We start from the raw sequence: 20,548 nt of genomic DNA, 5'->3' as shown, positions 1-20,548 counted from the left end.
TATCCAAAAAGAAACAGAGAACAATGACTTTAAAAATGAACAAAACCTCAGTGACCTGTGAGACAATATCAAGAAGCCCAAGATGCATGTAATTGGAGTCCCAGAATAAGAAGAGTGAGAGGTAGGGAAAGCAAACATATTAGAAGACTCAAGCCTGAAACATCTCCAAATTTGATTAAAACTATAAACTCACAGATCCAGTGAGCTCAGAGAACATCAAAGAAAATATCACACACACATACAAATACCCACATACAGAGTCACGCAAGGCACATTATAAAGTGCTGAAAAACAGTGATTAAAAAAGAAAAAAACTTAGCAGCCACCAAAGAACAAAGATAGTTTATAGAGAGAAACAAATAAGAATTATTGTATACCTCTGGGCAGAAACTGTGTAAACCAGAAGAAAATGAACTAACATCTTCAAAATACTAAAAGGGCAAAAATCCATATGCAACTAATATATTCTTCAGAAATATGGTAAAAAAAATTTTCAGACAAACGAAAGCTATGACAATTCATCAGGAGATCTATATTACAAGAAATGTTTTTAAAAATCTTGCTCATAATCAATAAATTTGGTAAAGTAGCAGGATATAAAATTAATGCACAGAAATCTCTTGCATTCCTATACACTAATGATGAAAACTCTGAGAGAGAAATGAAGGAAACACTCCCATTTACCATTGCAACAAAAAGAAGAAAATACCTACGAATAAACCTACCTAAGGAGATAAAAGACCTGTATGCGGAAAACTATAAGCCACTGATGAAAGAAATTAAAGATGATACAAACAGATGGAGAGATATACCATGTTCTTGGATTGGAAGAATCAACATTTTGAAAATGACTATACTACCCAAAGCAATCTACAGATTCAGTGCAATCCCTATCAAACTACCTATGGCATTTTTGACAGAACTAGAACAAAAAATTTCACAATTTGTATGGAAACACAAAAGACCCTGAATAGTGAAAGCAAACTTGAGAAAGAAAAACGGAGCTGGAGGAATCAGGCTCCTGGACTTCACACTATACTACAAAGCTACAGTAATCAAGACAGTATGGCACTGGCACAAAAACAGAAATATAGATCAATGGAACAGGATAGAAAGACCAGAGATAAACCCACACACATATGGTCAACTTATTTTTGATAAAGGAGGCAAGAATATACAATGGAGAAAAGACAGCCTCTTCAATAAGTGGTGCTGGGAAAACTGGACAGCTACATGTAAAAGAATGAAATTAGAACACTCCCTAACACAAAAATAAACTCAAAATGGATTAAAGACTTAAATGTAAGGCCAGACACTATCAAATTCTTAGAGGAAAACATAGGCAGAACACTCTATGACATAAATCACAGCAAGATCCTTTTTGACCCACCTCCTAGAGAAATGGAAATAAAAACGAAAATAAACAAATGGGACCTAATGAAACTTCAAAGCTTTTGCACAGCAAAGGAAACCATAAACAAGATGAAAAGACAACCCTCAGAATGGGAGAAAATATTTTCAAACAAAGCAACTGACAAAGGATTAGTCTCCAAAATATATAAGCAGCTCATGCAGCTCAATAACAAAAAAACAGCCCAATCCAATAATGGGCAGATCTAAATAGACATATCTCCAAAGGAGATATACAGATTGCCAACAAACACATGAAAGGATGGTCAATATCACTAATCATTAGAGAAATGCAAATCAAAACTACAATGAGGTGTCACCTCACACCAGTTAGAAGGGCCATCATCAAAAAATCTACAAACAATAAATGCTGGAGAGGGTGTGGAGAAAAGGGAACCCTCTTGCACTGTTGGTGGGAATGTAAATTGATACAACCACTTGGAGAACAGTATGGAGGTTCCTTAAAAATAGGGCTTCCCTGGTGGCACAGTGGTTGAGGGTCCGCCTGCAGATGCAGGGGACGCGGGTTCGTGCCCCGGTCCGAGAGGATCCCACATGCCGCGGAGCGGCTGGGCTCGTGAGCCATGGCCGCTGAGCCTGCGCGTCCAAAGCCTGTGCTCCGCAACGGGAGAGGCCACAACAGTGAGAGGCCCGCGTACCGCAAAAAAAAAAAAAAAAAAAAAAAAATAGAACTACCATACGACCCAGCAATCCCACTACTGGGCATATACTGGATGTTTGAATGCTAAAACACCATGAATTAATACAAAAAAGACAGAAAGAGAGCAAGTAAGTAAATAAATAAGTGGTGGATGGGTGAATAGAAAAGAATAACAAAATTGTAAGTTTTAACCCAAACATACTGAATATTTCATTCAATGTAAATTGTCCAAATGCCTTAATTAAAAGATTCTCAGATTGAATAAAAAGCAATATCCAACTATATGCTATCTATAAGAAACCCATTTTACATATAAGGGCACAGATAGGTTAAAGGAAAATAATAGAAGGTTTGATACAAGAAACAGAAGAAAAAATAGATAAATTGGACATCAGCAAAATTTAAATTTTTCTGCTTCAAAGGACACCAGCAAGAATGTGAAAAGACAGCCCACAACATGGGACAAATATTTGCAAATTGTATATCTTATAAGGGACTTATATTGAGAATATATAAATAACTGTTACAACTCAATAATAAAAGATAAATAATCCAATTTTTAAATGATTAAAGGATCTGAATAGACATTTCTCCAAAGAAGTTACAGAAATGCACACAAAAAGATGTTCCACATCATTAGCCATCAGGGAAATGCAAATCAAAACTGCAATGAGATACCATATCACTCCCACCAGCATGGCTGGAATAAAAAAGACAGATAATAACAAGTGTTGATGAGAACACAGAGAAATTGGAACCCCCATACACTGCTGGTGGGAATGTAAAATGGTCCAGCTACTCTGGAAAACAATCTGGCAGTTCCTCAAAATGTTAGGCATTGAGTTACTATATGAATCAGCAGTTCTACCCCTAGGTGTATATGCAAGAGAAATGAAAACATATATCCACACTAAAACCTGTACATGACTATTCGTAACAACATTATTTATAATAGCCAAAGTGAAAACAACTCAACTATCTATCAGTTAATGGATAAGTAAAATGTGAGAAATCCATATAGTGGAAGATTATTTGGCAATCAAAGGGAATGAAATAGTGATACATGCTACAACATGAATGAACCTTTATAATATGCTAAAGGAGTCAGACACAAAAGCCTACATATTGTATTATTCCATTTGTATGAAATGTGCATAATAGGAAAATCCATAGAGACAGAAAGTAAATTAGTTGTTGCCAAGGGTTGGGTGGGTAGGGAAAATGGGGGTGACTGCCAGAGGATATGTGGTTTCTTTATAAAGTGATGAAAATGCTCTAACATGGTGGGGATGGTTGCACAACTGTGACTATGCCAAAAAACACTGAATTGTACATTTTAAAATGAATTAATTGTATGGCATGTAAATTATATGTCAACAAAGCTGTTATTTAAAAAAAGAAAAATGATGGGAAAAGTTACGTCAAGCAAAAACCAATAAAAGGAAGCTGAAGCAGACTTCAGAAAAAATATTACCAGGGATAAAATGAGACATTTTATAATGATAATGAGTCAATTTACCATGAAGATATAACAATCCTAATGCATTTGCACCTAAAAATAGAGCTCCAAAATACATGAAGCAAAAGTCAACCAAACTGAAAGAGAAATAGGAAAATCCACAAATATGGTTGGAGATTTCAAAATTTCTCTCTCAGTAATTGAGAGAGCAAGTATATAAAAATTAATAAAGATGTTAAAGTCCAGAGCAACTTTGTCAATTAACTTGACCTGATCAACATTTATAGAATACTCCACCTAATAACAGTAGAATACACATTCTTTTCTAGTGCATTTGGAATATTTATTAAAATAAGCCATTTTCTGGGCCATAAAACAAATCTCAATAAAGTTAAAAAGCAAAGAAATCATACAAACCATGTTTTGTGTCCAAAATAGAATTAAATCAGAAATCACAGGAAGAAAGTATTTAGATATTGGAAAATAAAGCAAATATTTCTAAATAATCCATGGGTCAGAAAAGAAATCACAAGAGAATTTAGAAAATATTTTAAATTGAATAAAAATTAAAATACAACATGTCAAAATTTGACACAGCTAAAACACTTAGCTGTTTAGTTTGTAAATCACTCCTGGAGAAAAATTTAAAGCTTTAAAAGCTTGTATTTAAAAAGGTGAAATGGCAAAAATAAATTATTTGAGCTTTCAATGTGAAAATCTAGAAAAAGCATAGTAAATCGAAATGAGTTATGGAAAATACAAGAAAACTAGAAAATGAGATCAAAAGGAAGTTCCTTAAAATAATCAATAAAATTGATAAACCTCCAGCTCGATATATCACGATTAAAAAAAGGGGGGGAAATCACGAGAGGAGACATCACTATAGATCCTTCAGATACTAAAAGGATAACAACAAAAAACTTTTTAGAAGGAAATATAGGAGAAAATCTTCATAGCCTTCAGATAGTCAAAGGTTTTTCAGATAGTTCAAAAAATGTAAACCATAAAAGAAAAAATGATAAAGTATACTTTATCAGAATAAAAAAAAACTTCTTTCAAAGACACAATTAAGAAAATGAAAAGGCAAGCCTCAGACAGGGAGGAAAGATTTACAATGCATATATCTGACAAAAGATTTATATCCAGAATATGTAAAGAACAAACTTTTTCAAAATCATTCAGTAGGAAGAAAACAACTTTAAAATGGAGCAAGATTTGAAGTCACTTCACACATATCAAAATGATGCAACAGTCCTCAATAAGCACATGAAAAATGCTTAACACCAAGAGTAAAGAGGAAAATTAAAATTAAAACCACAATGTGATACCACTACAAATCCACTAAAATGATCCAAAATACTGACAAGTGTTGGTGCAAATGTAGAGCAACTATAATTCTTGTACTGCTGGTGGGAAAGTAAAATGGCACAACCACGTTGGAAAGCAGTTTGGCAGTTTCATATAACTTAAATATACGCTATCACACAAACCAACAATTCTATTTCTAGATATTTCCTTAAGAGAAATGAAAACATGATTCGCAATATACGGATGTACACAATGTACACAAATTTTCATGGCAACTATATTCATAATAGCCTAAACCTAGAAACCACCCAAAATATCCATCAACAAGTGAATGTATAAACAAATTGTGATATATTTGCACAATGGAATACTACTCAGTAGCAAACAAGAATGAACTATTGATATATACAACAGCATAGATGGTAAAGATAGTAATGAATATCAATTTTTTCATCTGAGATATATCAGTGTATATATCTGAGTGTATATATCTGAGATATATCAGTGTATATATCAGTATATATATCAGTATATATCTGAGATATATCAGTGTATATATCTCAATATATACATTTTATGGAGAAATAATTGACATACATCACTGTGTAAGTTTAAGGCAGACAGCACGATGGTTTGATCTACATGTATTGTGAAATGATTACCATGATAGGTTTAGCTAACATCTGTCTTCTCATATAAATACAATAAAAAGAAAAGAAAGAAAAAAATAGGAAAATATTTTTCTCCTTGTGATGAGAACACTTAGGATTTACTCTTACCAACTTTTCTATATATCACACAGCAACGTTAGCTATAGTCTTCATGTTGTACGTACATCCCTAGTATTTATTTATCTTATAACTAGAAGTTTGTAACTTTTGACCACCTTCCTCCAATTCGCCATCCCCCTACCCTCTGCCTCTGGTAACTACAAGTCAGATCTCTTTTTCTATGAGTTTGGGGATTTTGTTTGTTTGTTTTTTGGCTTTTTTTTTATTCCACATATAAGTGAGATCATACAGTATTTGTCTTTCTCTCTCTGACTTATTTCACTTAACATAAGGCCCTCAAGGTCCATCCACATTGTCACAAAGGGTAGGATTTCTTCCTTTTCATGGCTGAATAATATTCCATTGTATATGTACACCACAACTTCTTTATCCATTCACCCATCAATGGACACTAGGTTTTTTCCATGTCTTGGCTATTGTAAGTAATGCACAGCAGCATAGATAAATCTCAAAAACATTATTCTGAGTGAAAGAAGCAAGACACAAAAATGAACATCTGATTTCTTTTTGAAACTTGGTATATGCTTTGAATGTCTTTTAATCTACAGGTTACTTCTCCATCCCTCTGTTGAAGAATCTATGCCATCTTTTTATCTATGTCATTTGAACTGTAGTTTCCCATAATTTGGATTGCCTACCCATAGTGCAGTTCAACAAGACCCATATATTTCTGCAAATTGGAAGCTGGATCCAGGGGCTTGATCAGATTCAGGTTTGATGTATTTTGAATCAAAGGATGGCATGTTCTTTCATCAACAAACACGTAATATCTGGTTATTGTTCTTTTATGACATTAGCAAAATGGTAATATTCTAATTCTCTCATTTTACTGGCCTGAATAATTTTATAAAGAGAAGAGTCTCTTCATTTGCTATTCAGTTTTTCCAGTGGTACAGTTCTCAAAGGAAAGCAAGGATAAATGTTTGATTTTTTCCTTTTATTTAATCTGTTTTCAAGATGATTCAATTGCTTATCATCCAATTTTTAAAATATCTCTAGAAATGCATGGACTTAAAATATTTGATGGTTTCAACCCATTACAATTCTTATCCTTGTTGAAATTCAAATTGTCTTATCTTTGGAAGTAGAATACAGGAATGGAATGGAATGGAATTGAATAGAATAAAGTGGGAGCCTCTTTAAATTGGCTTCTGAGTCCTTTTGACATAACTCTAGTGGTCTTTAATAGTTTCCTTGATATCTGATATGTTGAAACATATGAAGAATATGTTATTTCTTTTAATAGGAAATGGCATTTCAAGACCACATTCTGAATACAGTTTTTCAGGATATCACTGGTTAGTCATTGCTTCAAGGCCTTTTCAGTGGATATAATATATCTAATATATATATTAGATAGATGATAGGTAGATAGATAGATAGATACACAGATACATCAATGATAGATAAGTAAGTAGATTGATACAAAGAAAGAATATGTTGCATGTTTATGATATTTATTCTGATATTTCCAATTAAATTCAGAAACACAGGATTTGCATTTAACCTCTTCTGGATTACATCTCTATCTCCTTTCTTCCACAATGAGAATCCTTATTCTCAACAATACAAGGGAAAATACAATTAGAACATCCCACAGTTATCCATTTGCTTTATCTCATATGACACATAACAGTCACAAAAAGGCAATGCTAATACTATCACCACCAATTATTATTACTAAAAAACAGTTTAAATTTTTTGCATATAGAATCCTATTTTCCCTACAATTTTTTATGCATATACATGCAACCTTTTCATATATCATCTGGGTTCATATCTGTCCTGAAGCTGATATATGGGTCTCAGTGTAAGAATGACTGCCATTCATTTAGCTTTCTTACAATCTCTCCTCATCAAGAAACAGATGTGATTAAGATACATTTTCCTGGTGCAGTCCCACTTGGATCTCTTTATTTATTATCATGCACCATTTATTGAATAAACCATCTTTTTCCCAGTGTCTCAGTGCTACCTCTATCATATATCAACTTTCCATATATGTGAGCATCTGTTTCTGAGCTCTGTTAGTCTAGTCTTATGCCAACCCTACATGATCTTAATTACTATAGCTTTATAATAAGTATCATATCTAATAGGGCAAGTGTCTCTGGCTACAAGAAACAAATGCAAATTGTTTCCAAATAAGTAAACTTGACAAGCAAGCCCCAAAGAAATACCATAGTTAAAGTTCCATGTTCCATATACTCACCAAAATACCTCTACACACATACAAAGCATACAACTATGAATAAGATTCAAAAAAACAGCAAAACACAGAATCAGACTTATAAAGACTGATGATATTATGATTATCAGATACCAAACATACAATAAAAATAAATGTATAAATTAATATATAATGTATAAATTAATATAGAGATATATTAATAAATTAATAATTAATAAATGTATAAATTAATATAGAGAGAGATATAGAACTGAAAAAGAGGTTCTGGATGAATCTGTAGAAATAAAAATTATAATAGTTGAAAGTAGAATCTGGATGAATGGATTTACCATTATATTAAACACAGTTAAAGAAACAGTTATTTGGAAGGTAAAGTTGAAGAAGTTACACATAGCATGAGACAGAGACAAAGCAAAGAGAAATATGAAAAAGAGATTAAGAAATATGGAAGAAAGACTTAGCAGGTCCAACATACATATAATCTGAGTTCTAAGAAGAAATGACAATTGGGGACATTCAGTGTTAAACGACATGAGTGAGTGTTTTCCAGAAGACCATCAATCTTCAGATTAAGGAAGTTCCCCAAGTGCCAAACAACAGAAGTAAAAAGAAATACATAACAGAGTGAAAAATTCAGAATAATAAAAACAAAGAGAAAGTAACAGATGCAGCCAAACAGGGAAAAGTTGGGGTGGAGTGGGTGGAGACACATCTGCAATGACTAACTGATAGGTGACTTCTCAGAAATGAGAGTGGAACTCAAAAGAATTGAAAACGAATTTTCAAAGTACTGTAAGAAAATAACTCTCAACCTAGAATTGAATATTTATTAATACAATCTATCAAAAATCAAGGCAAAAAAAGACATTTTCAGACGCAAACCTGAGGACTTACTACCAACACATTTTCACATAAGGAACTTCTAATGAAGATACTTCATGTCAAAAGGAAGATTTGCAATACATGAAAATGGAAAGGATAAATATTGACTGTGTATAATGGTAAAGTTAATGTCTAATGTATGAGGCTAAATATCAAGAGAGAATAACATATAACTTAGGGAGGGTGATGACTGGCATGACAGTATTCTAGTATTCTTATATGATTCAGAAGAAGATTATAATTATTAATATTGAGCTCTGTTAATTAGGTATGTTAAAATTTCTATGACAATCACTAAAGGAGTAGAGATAGCTATAAATGTTAGCTATTTTTATTATTATTATTGTTATTATGATTATAATTATATTCCAGTAGTATTATAGAAAGAAAGAGAAAGAGAGAGGGAGAAAGAGAGAGAAAGAATTCTGTAGTCAAATCAGTTTTGTTTAACCAAGTTAAATATATTTCCTGCTTGATTTCTGTTTTTTCTCAAGTAATGTGCTTTATAAATCCCTAGAGATTTAGAAGGTTTGCGGCGTTTCTTTTTATTATTTGACATCACTTTATCTCGTGGAATATCTATTAACATCTTGAGAAACTTGACATTCTGGGGAACACGTTTTAAGTTGAATCTGAATCCCCTTGGACTTGGATTTGCCTGTTTAAGAGGGTAATATAGCCGTATAGGCTTGAAGAGAATAACAGACTAGAATAACAAGGTCAGTTTCAGAAAGACCTTAGGTTTGGGAAAATAAGACATAAGGAAGAATTGAAAATACGATTGTCCAGTGATACCAGGAAGGGTGGGACATATTGCAGTCTGTTAAATGGAAGGAAAAAAAATAAAAGCTCTGCCTAGCAAATGGGTTGCAAAGCTTCTGCTACAAGACTGTTGGAACATCTGGGAACACTGCCAAGCAATTCTAGGGAACAGACTTGGCGCTGATTGTGGCCTTGTGTTCTGTATGAAAGAAAAAAGATTAATTTATTTTATGTCATAATACACTACCTAGAAGCCAAATTGCCAGTTAAAATTCTATTTGCAAGCAGGTGTAGGATTTCGATATAGCTTTCACCTAACATCATGGAATGCTGCTTCTCCATGATCAAACATGATGCAAGCTGTCTTTTCAACTACATTTTCAGTGTTTCAAAATGTTTAGAAAAATGGCAGGTTAGTAATGTCTGTAACTATAATTGAATCTTATGTATCTGCTCTAAATGCAGCTGTTTGGTTTATACAGTGTGGAGGAAATAAATCACCACATATAGAAAGGAGTGTTTGCTCTTATCCATCCAATTAATGTTTTCCTCTAGAAGTTAACATTTTAAACGTGTCCAAGCAAAGAGATGGGTAAAAGGTATTTGATGGTTAGTTTTTCTAATTCCATGCTATTAGGAATATAGGATGTTACCTTTTTTTAAGTCCAGAATACTTCAATTGCAATTGATGTAATGCAACCCCATTGATGCTTTTTTGTAACTCTGTGTATATACTTGTTTTCTCTGAAGACTCAAAGATACCTGCAGGCATTAATCTTCACAGTTCTCATGGTGGAAGACTACAAGGGCAAGCCAGACCTGAGCTGACCTGAAAAGATTTTGATAGGCGGAAAGATGGGAGGACTTTCATCCACTTCTCCACCACTGGAATGCCCTCAGAACTTCTCTCTTTTGCTCTCCAAATCCTAGTAAGTTCAAAGCCGGCCTCCTCCATGAAGCTTCCCTTGATACCTCCGGTCCACCTTAATCTTTTTTCCTTTTTCTGAAGGAAAAGCCCATATCTCTAGTTCTCCTCAAGGTAGCACTCAGATCTTACTGCCTTGCATTGTCCCCTAATTATCAATCTGACCTTCTCTCTAAACAATGCATTTCTTTTATTTATTATTTTGTTGAAGTATAGTTGATTTACAGTGTTGTGTTAATTTCTGCTGTATAGTGAAGTGATTCAGTTATATGTATATACATTCTTTTTCATAATTCTTTTCCATTATAGTTTATCACAGGATATTGAATAGTTTCTTGTGCTATACAGTAGGATCTTGTTGTTTATCCACGCTATATATACTAGTTTGCATATGTTAATCCCAAACTCCCACTCCATCCCTCCCCCACCTGCCCCTCCCCCTTGGCAACCACAAGTCTGCTCTCTATGTCTGTAAGTCTGTTTCTGTTTTGTAGATAAGTTCATCTTCATCATATTTTAGATTCCACATATAAGTGACATCATATGGTATTTGTCTTTCTCTTTCTGACTTACTTTACTTTGTATGATAATCTCTAGTTCCATTCATGTTGCTGCAAATGGCATTATTTCATTCTTTTCTATGGCTGAGTAGTATTCCATTGTATATATGTACCACATCTTCTTTATCCATTCATCTGTCGATGGACATTTAGGCTGTTTCCATGCCTTGGCTATTGTATATAGTGCTGCTTTAACATAGGGGTACATGTCTCTTTTTGAATTATAGTTTTATGTGGATATATGCTCAGGAGTGGGATTGCTGGATCATATGGCAACTCTATTTTTAGATTTTTTGAGGAAACTCCATACTGTTTTCCATAGGGGCTGCATCAAATTACATTCCCACCAAGAGTGCAGGAGAGTTCCGTTTTCTTCACATCCTCTCCGGTATTTGTTATTTGTAGGTTTTTTAATGATGGCCATTCTGACCCATGTGAGGTGGTACTTCACTGTAGTTTTGATTTGCATTTCTCTAAGAATTCGCAATGTTAAGCATCTTTTTATGTGCCTGTTGGCCATTTGTATGTCTTCTTTGGAGAAATGTCTATTTAGGTCTTCTGCCCATTTTTTGATTGGGTTGTTTGGTTTGTGTTGTTGTTGAGTTGTGTGAGCTGTTTGTATATTTTGGAAATTAAGCCCTTGTCAGTTGCATCATTTGCAAATATTTTCTCCCAGTCCACAGACTGTCTTTTCATTTTGTTTATGGTTTCCTTTGCTGTACAGAAGCTTGTAAGTTTGATTAGGTCTATTTTTGCTTTTATTTCTATTGCCTTGGGAGACTGACCTAAGAAAACATTGGTACGATTTATGTCAGAGAATGTTTTGCCTATTAAACAAGGAGCTTCTTGAAGTCACTTCCAGGTCCTGTGTTTCCGATTCTTGCTCAGTTCAGTGATGGGTTTACAGAGGGTAGCCCATAAATACTTATTAATAAAGTGACTGATGAAAGAACCAGAGAGTTTAATTGTTTAGGAACCAATTATTCAGGCTGCTCCCTAATGGTAGGGAGGTTTGGGGTTATCGGGGATTACTTATATGTTATCATTTTTTCATCCGTTTTCAAAGAGTTTAAGGAAACACTCAGAGCTCCTGAGAGCACTTATTTCTCATCTGTGCAAATGATTGGATTAGACCATAGGCAAAATAAAGGCCTTTCCCAGGTATCCCAAGCTCTTTTTGTGACAAGGATCCTCTGGGAGGGGATGGTGGAGGAGGGAGGGCAGGGCAGGAAGTGGGGCTGGAGATCCACCTCTATTTTTGTCTCCCTCTGCCCCTTAGCCACCACACCTTGCTACATTGTTTGTTCTTCCATTCCCCCTCACAGGCCCCTGCACCTTTATGTCTTAAAGGACTGCTTCAGAGATGAGGATTTGGAAACATGTGTTTAGCACTTGTAAACTCCTCCAAGGCTTTGCAGAGTCAACAGGAGGCATTTTGATTATAGCTATTGGTTCTCAGCACACAGCAAGTTGGCAGAAAATAGAGGTTAGACCCTGTCTCTTCTTGCTGCTCGAGAGGAGTCTACACAGCCAGGGCCTGGCTAAGATTGCAGGCCTGAACCAGGGAACACAGCCCTGAACCCTGGGGCTTTGGGACAGTGTGACACCTGGGTGAGAGGCCTCCTCTACACTGAACAATGAACACGGGAGGCTCCAGAACGTGATGCTGACTGAGGCAGAGGCCCACAGAGCCTACAGCTGTCTGATTTATTTCTGAGGCAGCGTTTCCACAGGACTCGGGAATGATTTAGTCTCTGATCCTTAGGTGGTTTCCTTTTACATCATTTCTGCCTCTTTTGATTGTTGGCACATTTGGGGAGTTCTAGGGTCCTCAACCTTACAGGTGTGTAATTTTAATAAAACACAATTCATTAAAATCTGAGCTTACAAAATTGGTAAATTATGGGAATGGATTATTTTTTCTACCACCAAAGGGTCTTGTGATCAGAGTCCCTTTTATTAATCCATAATTCTCTTATTATATGTAACACTACATTTGTGGGTTTCTTTTTCCTGATTTCAGAAGTAATCTGTGTTTCTAGCTAAAGTACACCTTGGTGATTAAAACCATGTTCTTTCATTTCAACAAGACCTAGATTTGAGACTAGGCTCTGCCACTTACTTCCTATGTGTTTGGATAAGTTTCTTATTGGCTCACAAATACAACATTAAAATTTTTGCACGTATTAAATGAGATAGCATACCTCAGGCGCTCAGGGCATAATAAGTGTTCGATATATTAGTGAGCACTTCTTAGTCTTTTTGTTATTAGAATATTTGTACATAAAGGTTGGTTTACCCACATCTTATTTAAATGCAGCTTTTTCGAGACTTCCCTGGTGGTCCAGTGGGTAAGAATCCATGCTCCCAATGCAGGGGGCCGGGGTTCAATTCCTGATCGGGGAACTAGATCCCGCACGCATGCCGCAACTAAGAGTTCGCATGCTGCAACTAAGAAGTCCGCAGGCTGCAACTAAAAAAAAAAGATCCCCACACTGCAATGAAAGATCCCATATGCTGCAATGAAGATCCCGCATGCCACAACTAAGACCCAGCACAGCCTAAATAAATAAATATTAAAAAAATAAATAAATGCAGCTTTTTCTGTTTCATTTAACTGTGAGATCTACCTTTATTGCTGTGACATATCTCCTTAACCATTCTGCTCATTGCCCCTCCTGCCCAGTGGTTTTGGTCCTCTGGCTCTGGGAGTCCCCCAAGTGCCAGAGTCCTCCTTTGACCCACCCATCACAGAATGGAGTAGAACATGGCTTCTCCCAAATCATACTGGCTAGAGACTGAGAGTGTGAAGTTAGATGGGGCTTCTCTCTAAAATAATGCTTCTCACTGTGAGGCCCATGGACCTCTCTATCAGAATCACCTAGGAATGTTTATTAATTGCAATCCCTAGGGTCTTGTGCCAGGGCTTTCGGCTTTCGAAGTAGAATCTTTTGTGGGCTTCTGGGGTAGAACTCTGCATTTGTATTAATAATAAGCACCCAGGCTATTCTGATGCTAAATAAATAAAATTCTAGAACTGCTCCAGTGCAGTTTTCAAGCTTGCCCAATTCTAGTGGGGGGTACTTAATAGAAGTAGAGCTTCCTGAGCCCCACCCCAGCGTTTCCAATGGAGGAGCCTGAGGATGTATATATATGTTTTATATTTATTTATTTATTTAGCTGCATCAGGTCTTAGTTGTGGCACTAGGGGTCTTCGTTGTGGCATGCAGGATCTTTTGTTGCGGCGCACAGGCTTCTCTCTAGTTGTGGCATGCGGGCTCTAGGGCACACGGGCTCTAGGGCGCATGGGCTTAGTTGCCCATGGCACATGGGATCTTAGTTCCCAGACCAGGGAGCGAACCCGTGACCTCTGCATTGGAAGGTGGATTCTTAACCACTGGACCACCAGGCAAGTCCCAGGATGTGTATTTTTAATAAGTAGCCCCAGATGACTGTCCGGCTGGCAAGTATAGGAATGCTGCTGTAGAATGACTGGCCAGTGACGTGATTGCTGGTGGTGGTGGTGGCGACAGTAATGGGGTTGGGTGGTGATTAGGGAGGTTTGAATGATCCAGAGAGTGACTTGGGTCAAGGGCCCATCTTTAGCTCTCTAACATCCCCTTCAGGTATGAGAGTCTGTGTCCAACCATTCCCATGGTGTTTGAGAAAGCAAAGCCAAGCCAGTCTGGAGAGAGTGAATAGTGCAAAAGTGAACAGTGAAGCTCTCGGGCAGACACCAGTAATGCCAGATGAACTGCCATGGGACCCTCGGTAAAGGAAAGAGCAGCTGCTTATCGGAACAGCCGTTCCTGGTGTTCTCTTGTAGCCTGGCTGAAGCTCCTACCAATATCTTTCCCACAAATTGCCTCCGTGCTTTAAGGCTGTCTGGGTAGGTTGGTAACCCAAGTGGCCTTAGTCAAAACAATGCCCTGCCGCCAGGTGCCGGCCATTTAGTGACCCGTGACTAAGCTGCACCTCCCTACGCTCCTCTGGGCCTCTGGGCCAGACTCTGCGGTCAGATTCATTCTCTCAGAGCCTATTCTGCCTTCTTAAGGGGCTCATGCTGGGTCAGAGCTTCTCCTCAGCAACCCCAGTCTAGTGATGACAGACTGACATGCTTTGTGCACAAGTCTTATCTGTGGCAAGTAAAACAGTAATGCTTCAATCTCATATTTTATTGACAGACATGGCTACTGGGTTGAAAAATCTAGTTGTTGTAAAGATGTTCTCTTGGGCTACTCATCCCCTCTCCATGGTGGTCTCCTTCCTCCCAGCAAAGCTGGACAATACTTTTCTCAGTCTGCTGCCTACCCAGTGATGGGAAGGCAACCTACAATCAGATCAGGGTCTGCCCTCTCTCTGTCTTCATGGCCACATGGGTTCTGTACTTTTGTCCCCAACAACTTTGGGTGTGGGCCCAGCCCTTCGTGACAATACTGCTTTTTCCTTTCTCTTCTTGGAGTATCAGCTGTGACCTCAGAGGGTGGTAGGGCTTTGCAATGAGGACGACTCTGATACCATGTCATCTAGTTTGTTTCATGACATTCCAGCCAGCAAACATTTAATGATGAGGGCTTCTTCCTGGCGAGATATTATAGTAGGCTCAGAGGGGCATCCAAGATAAATAGGATAAAGTACAAGCCAGAAAGAAATTCAGATGAAGAGAGCAGTGACATTCCAGTGGATGACACATGCAAGAGTCAACCATGCTATGAAAATATTAGAGTCAGGATATTAAGGAGAGAAATAATGTGGAAATTTTTTCATTGTGATGTATGTATTTATATCTTTATCTACAGAAAGCTGAAATGTCAGGAAAAAGCAATGATAATGTGCATTGTATTTAAGTGCTGTGTTGTCAGCTCATCTAAGCCAATTTAGTCATTCACAACTGTTGGGTTCTTTTGGCAAATAATGGTGGCCTCCAATGCTAAAGGTAGAGGAAGTGTCTAGGTCTCATTCCCAAGAAACTTGCTACCAAGTGGTCCATTACAAAGAAAACAAATCCTGCAACGCACACCCAAACATTTATCAACACACAGACACAAGGAGTCGTACAATGTGCTCTTATTGGCTCCCTGCCTTGGTTCCTCTGCTAGGCCCCCTGTAGGACAATTTCACTAGTGGCAGATACAGAAATATTATCTTGGGGGGATCAGCTAGCCATCGAGTCAGAATCCGACAGTAACTCCTCTGGTTAGAGATGGGACACAGGACCAAATGGGACTTCTAGGCTGGGGCATCACACTGAGAGGTATTAGGATGCTGAGTGGGACAGATTCATGCACAGGTGGAGATGTCTGTACCTTGCTAGTCACAATTGGACACTACTCAAATTGTCTTTGAAAATTATTTCTAACTCCGCTAAATGCTACTGAATAACCCCTTCGCTGCTGATGGAGATAGAGATAATGGAAGCACTCAAAGTACTCTGGAGTGTGGACTCCTCAGTGTGACTTTTAAAATCTAACTAAGCACATCTGGACAGTTAATTCCAGGTTAGGATGTTAATCACCTACCCCTAGCATGTAGAGTAAAACCAACACACACACACACACACACACACACATTTATATCACAGTACTAAGCTAAAGTATTTTCAAGTAAATTTTAGACATCATCCAAGTGGACAATGTAACAAATCTTCAATTGAGTTATCATAATAATCTCAACAAGAAGATTAAATGAGAATGACTAAATTCACACTTAGTGAAAAATAAATACAGCTAATTACTAATTAATTTGAACAAGCTTATCTTAACAGACAGAAGAACAAATAATATACGCTTTATTTCTGATATTCAGCTCTAATCCCATTAAGGAAAATCACATCTGACCAAGGGAAATTACCCTGCCCTGCTTCTGTCTGGAACCTCATCCTTCGTCATCCAGGTTTGCTTATTTATTCATTGTTTTCCATCTGACAGCATTTACTGAGTCTCTGCACTATGACTGGACTGGGGTTACAAAGATGAATACAAATAGTCCCTGTCCTCCAGGAGCCCACAATCCAGTGGAGAAAGCTGACTATTAAACAGGAGCCACAAGTAGTAATTCTAAGTCACAGATTCAAGACAGCACGAATTATAACAGCCTTTTCTACGACGACATTAAATTTCTATCTTGGTCTCTCATTATGCTTATAGTGAGAAGTTTACTTCTAGCCAGTTCAGAATGATAGACAATTCGAGGTTTTCCCCTTGCCCTTCGTCCTCGGGACTACATTTAGACTCCATTGGCTCCACATCAGTGGGAGGAACACCGTTGTCTAACATGTGTGGGCATCTGCTCTGGGGTCTGGGCTCACATCTGACTTTCAGTGACCAATTCATGCAGGACACACTGTACCCTCCCACTCCCCGCTGAAAGTTCCCTTCAGAGCCACCGACTCACTCCCAGCTCCTTCGGTTCGCTTCTTGGATGTGGGAAGTGAAACTCTTAGAAGCTCTCCTCCCCTATATTTAAAATGCGTAACCAACAAGGACCTGCTGTATAGCACAGGGAACTCTGCTCAATGTTAGGTGGCAGCCTGGATGGGAGGGGAGTTTGGGGGAGAATGGATACATGTAAATGTATGGCCGAGTCGTTTTGCTGTGCATCTGAAACTATCACAACATTGTTAGTTGGCTATACTCCAATATAAAACAAAAAGTTAAAAAAGAAAAAAGAAAAAGAAGCTCTCCTCCCTTCCTGGGCCACCCTAACCCACCCTCAGAGTCACTCGCCAGTGGCTTACTCACTCTTGCTTCTGCTTCCTTTTTCTCTGGCGCCAGTCCATAAAATCTTCCAAATCAGAATGAACATTGTGCTGTAAAACATTCCTGACCTAGGCTTTTGATCTTTTAAAATATTCTCCTTTAAACAATGAACGGCCAACTTGAGTCTACTTGCGGAAACTCAAAAAGCTAATATTAACTGATTTCTTGCTCTTTGAATTTTTCACTTAGCGGCCTTACTCTGAAGCGTATTGAGTAGAGACTGCCCATCTGATCTAAATGGAAGAAAGGACAGGGGTATCAGCAGAAATAGAGGTGCAGATGTAGAGAACAAACGTATGGACACCAAGGGGGGAAAGTGGCGGGGGTGGTGGGATGAATTGGGAGGTTGGGATTGACATATATACACTAATATGTATAAAATAGATAACGAATAAGAACCTGTTGTATAAAAAATAAATAAAATTCTAAAGTTCAAAAAAAAGAGAAAATACTAGAGAAAGAAGTATAGGGTTTTTTTTTCCTAAATGCTTTCTCTCTATATTGGCAATTTCAGTAGAGTGGGCTCAGTAAAGGTTTTGACCGAGTGGACCCATAGGATGTCATGAGCACACAAGAGAGGGGCACTGAAGGCTAACTGGGAGGTTCCAGGAAGGCCTTGTGGGGGAAGAAATTAGCGAAATGGATAAGTGAGTTCAAGAGGCAGAGACAGTAGCACAACAAAGAGCTATGGCCATAACGGAGAATATGTCATATTTGGGGATCTATAGCAATTTAGCGTGGCTGGCATAAAATTTATGGTAGGATGGGAGCCTGGTAAAATATGGGATTGAACTGGTAAACTGGGCTCAGATAATGAAAAGCCATGGAAAGACACAGAAGGATTTTTTGTAAAGGAGAGTGACAATTATCAAATTTACACTGTACAGAGATCAATCTACCATTGGTGAGAATTGACTAAAAGGCAGGTAAACCAGTTAAAATGAGCTTTCAGGAAACAAGAAAGAGATTTTGAGGCCCTGATTTGATATAATGGCAAGAGAGGATGAAGAGAAAGAAGACAATGGAGACATAATTAGGAGATAGAATAGATGGGATTTAGCAATGGATTGGACATGTGTGAATAAGGAAGACGTAAGAATAATTCCCATGTTTTTAGTGGATGATGGTGTCATTCTCCACAGCAAAGAGTGTAAGGGAAAGAGCTGATGGAGGGGTGGGTGCGTGAGGTGGGAGGATGAAGAAAACACATCAGTGTCTGTGAGATATCCAAACAGAGTTGCCCCAGTAGGGTCAGGAGCTCAGGCAAGAACTCCGGGCTAAGGTGGGACCTGGGATTCTGTTCCACAGAGGAGGTGGCTGAAGTCCAGGGAGTGAATGAAGGTCAGCGAGAGAGAATATACACACCACAAAGAGAAGAGGAGTAATTCCAGATTCTTAGAGATCACCAACATTTAACAGTCGATCCCTTTCATGTTTTTTCTCTTCTGTTTTCAAGCTGGTTTGCATCAGAATGGTAATTCTCTCATTTCAAGATTTTAACGCCAACTGCAGAGAATTCTGTGTTTCTGTTTATAATTGTTTAAAGTTCTGATTTTGAGCACAGCATCTTCAACAACTATTTTCAACCACTTTGGAGATCTGTTTGGAACATAGTTTTTCTCTGTTAAACCTATTGTGTGTGGAATGTCACAGCCCCCTGATAACTGGCACTTGGGATCTCCTACACTGGTCTGCCCTGTAGTAGTGGAGGGGGCAGGAGGGTTTTCATGGCTCCCAAACCTAAAGGTAAGAAAAAAGTCTAGATTTTGTGCTGCTAAAAAGACCTCCATCTTTTTTCAAAAGTCCTCAACTCTTATACTTTCTGTGTTACAGGATGAAGGGTTCCAGGTCTGTAACAGAACATTTATTAAAGTTTTGATATCACAAAACCCCACTGATGATATTTTTATGCATAGGCATATAAGATGTTTCTGTAAAAACTGTTTTCTTAGGACAACAACAAAATCCCCAAAGTTATATAAGGTAAAAACAAAGTGATTTGATCTTGAAAGGTAAGGAAATAAAATTGCTTCGATAATTATCACTATCATGATAAAATGGTTATCATAAGACTTGAAAGTATTTTTCCATTTATCACAGCACATCTACAAGTTATTCACGGAACACCCGTGTTCCCTGGCACGCAGTATGAGAAACACTATCCTAGTGGTTTGATTGTGATGGTGCACAATACTATGCTCACCGAACGGGACCCCATTATCTTTACGTTTAAAAGGCAATTTCAGAAAAGAAGAGGGATGGCTCCAGAAAGCTGGTTAGTTCTGTCCTTCAGTCTCTACTGCCCTTGTCTTTAGCACTGTTGGGGAAAGCAGGGCTCTGGAAGTCTATAGACAGACCCTAAAAAGACTCTGCAAAATAGGAGGCAGCTGGGCAATGCTCTGGCAGCAGCTGTAGCAGTGAGAGGTGTAGGAGCAGTCATTAGACAGGCCACCCAGAGGGTAGAGCAGCCAAGCCAGTGATTGCAACCAGCTTAGTTAGCAGCAGGCGCGACCACCACATCACAGATGTGAGAGGCAGAGAAGGCTGGTGCACTGGCCTGGCCTGGCCTCATCTCCTGCTGTGCTCACACACACCAGCGGCAGCAGCCATGCTGCAGAGCTGTGTCACTCTCTCCCTCTCTGAGAACACATGAATGTGCATGATACACTGATGAAGGATATATTTTTTAAAAAGGGTAAAATCATGCTATCCTACAAATATAAAATGAATACGTGTCAAATATCGTGTTTAATTCAGTAAACGAATGAACCAATAAGACGTTACGACTGGTTTAAAGAATTCCAAGAACCATACAGAAATAGAGCATAAGGACTTCAGAAA

At 37.8% G+C, this 20,548-nt stretch overlaps 1 protein-coding gene across 1 annotated transcript in view; it reads left to right on the top strand.

Annotated features, from left to right (window-relative positions):
• TSEN15 (tRNA splicing endonuclease subunit 15) overlaps positions 1 to 19,957 on the top strand; it is a 139,068-nt gene extending 119,111 nt beyond the window's left edge. Inside the window, exons 10-11 of the transcript XR_003427984.1 lie at positions 10,215 to 10,393; positions 19,016 to 19,957. The gene's annotated coding sequence lies outside the window, so the exon portion shown is untranslated. The remainder of the gene's footprint in view (positions 1 to 10,214; positions 10,394 to 19,015) is intronic.
• The last annotated feature ends 591 nt before the right edge of the window (positions 19,958 to 20,548 follow it).

The sequence above is a fragment of the Aethalodelphis obliquidens genome, unplaced genomic scaffold (assembly GCF_003676395.1).
Source record: "Aethalodelphis obliquidens isolate GAN/ISIS:26980383/991018 unplaced genomic scaffold, ASM367639v1 scaffold48, whole genome shotgun sequence".
In the NCBI taxonomy this organism is placed as follows: Eukaryota; Metazoa; Chordata; class Mammalia; order Artiodactyla; family Delphinidae; genus Aethalodelphis; species Aethalodelphis obliquidens.
This window is presented reverse-complemented; position numbering and strand designations above follow the sequence as displayed.